The sequence below is a fragment of the Rhea americana genome, unplaced genomic scaffold (genome assembly GCF_003343005.1).
Source record: "Rhea americana isolate MKP2758 unplaced genomic scaffold, rheAme1 scaffold_2, whole genome shotgun sequence".
Lineage (NCBI taxonomy): Eukaryota > Metazoa > Chordata > Aves > Rheiformes > Rheidae > Rhea > Rhea americana.
The window spans coordinates 14,360,246-14,362,182 of record NW_028186149.1 but is presented as its reverse complement, the minus strand read 5'-3'; positions in this window follow the sequence as shown (position 1 = coordinate 14,362,182).

The following is a 1,937-nucleotide window of genomic DNA, read 5'->3' as shown; positions in this document are numbered from 1 at the left end:
TTTTTTTTTTTTTTTTTTTTTAATGGAGTAGGAATTTGGGTTATAGCTGAACTTCCTGTTAAATTCTTATTTACTTGCAGTCAAAAATGAAAATGCCACAATGAATTTTATTCTGTTTAAACTCTGTTTTATGGGACCCAGGTTTAAATCCACAGTGGAAGGTCTGTATGTATCTGTGGGCAAGTTAGTGAGGAGAGGAAAGGTTGGCAAGCAAGACCATGGAGGGAGTTAATGCTACAATTGCTTCTATAAGGGATCCTTTGGTATTATTATGACAGTTGAGGAAAGGAAGAATTTGGGAGATGAGGCACTGAAGGCAGCGGGATGTTGCTGTGCGGCTGTTTACAGTGAGAGAGAGGGAGCAGACCAAAGTACACAACGCTGAGCAGGGCTGCTGGCTCCTTCCCCTCCTCATAGCTACGAGATGAAGGCATGACTTGGATACTGAGCTTGTCTTCCCAGAGCAAAGCCCAACTGCTTGGGCTTAGGAGTGGATCCATTTTTCTGTGGTTTTATAGTATTTCAGTGTTCATACTAATATATATATCTGTGCTTTTTTGATATTTAACACAAAACTCCTAAGAAYTCCCCAGGAGTATTGCAAAAGAACAGCACTGTGCCCTAATGCCTGAGAACTAAACGGGRACTGAGTAGTCTGGGGTCATTGTTCAGCAGGAGAAATGCAGAAATAATCTGACAGGCTGAATAGGAAGCAATACAGCTGGTGCTGACTATTCTTTTCCTTTCAGCAGCCAAAATAATTTCAGTAGGGTTACAAATACTAAYTTGAGTTACAAGAGTTCTGCTGTGGATTATTAATAAAGAATGGTGAACTATGTGGTGGTTTTCTCAGTGACTTCCAATGGCAGAAGTGTAGACTTGTGATGATTTTACTTTAAAGCACAAGTGATAACTGGTTTTCTAATAGAGRTACACAATGATAATATACAGAAAGTGAAAGACTTTGTTAATTCAGTAAGGAAAGAGTGCAACTTCAAATGAGTGTGTTACCAGTGCTGAGATCTAAGAAATGTTAGCTTATTCAAAATATTGGCTGTTTGAAACAATCACATTTTAAAATGTTGCTGACCTAAGGATTTTTTTTTTTTTTTTTTTTTTTTTTTTTGACTCTTACTGCTATTTCTTTTGGATATGCCTAACTGTTTATCTAAGCAACTCTGGTTATTGAATGAGGTTTTAAGAGAAAAGATTGAATAGAGGAAAGACATTAATACAGGAAAATACAAATAGGCTTTCCCATAACAACTACACTTCTTACGTATTGCAAGCGTTAAGCTATATTAAAATGCTTTTATCTAGTAAACTTTTTCATGTTTCTAAAAGGAGCAGAATCAAGAATACTGATTCATACTGAAATGCCTAGGCAGTACCAAAGATTTGTTAGTTTTGGCACAGGCACGCAAAGGCAGTCTAAGATCATCATGTTTGAAAAAGGACGACAGCGATGAAGGGTGATTCAAATGCAGCATGAACTTRGTTTATTTACAGCATGGGTTGATTTTAATAAAAAATGGGGTACTTGGTATATGGTGCTGGCTGAAAGTCTGAGATGGAAYTAGATATAGCAATTGGTAAATACCAATATGGAAAATATAGTCAAAGATTGCCATTGCTATATTTGTTTATTGTTACTTAAGCTCTTTAAGATGACTAAATCTGTGTGTTATATTTTTAAACACCAAGCTGTAATTGTGTCTGAGGTACCTTTTATATGACTGTGGTGTCTTGGTCTGCTCTAAGTTCCACCAACAAACACGTACCAAATCACTTGCTGCTCAGGGCTCACTCATGTCAATGTTCAGTCCAAAAAGAACCAGCTGCAGATGTATCTGCACTGTCTCTGAGACAGTTCCAAGTCTGGAAAAACTAATTCTTCGCTCCTTATGCAGACAGTGTTGTGCAACAGCCCGACCTTG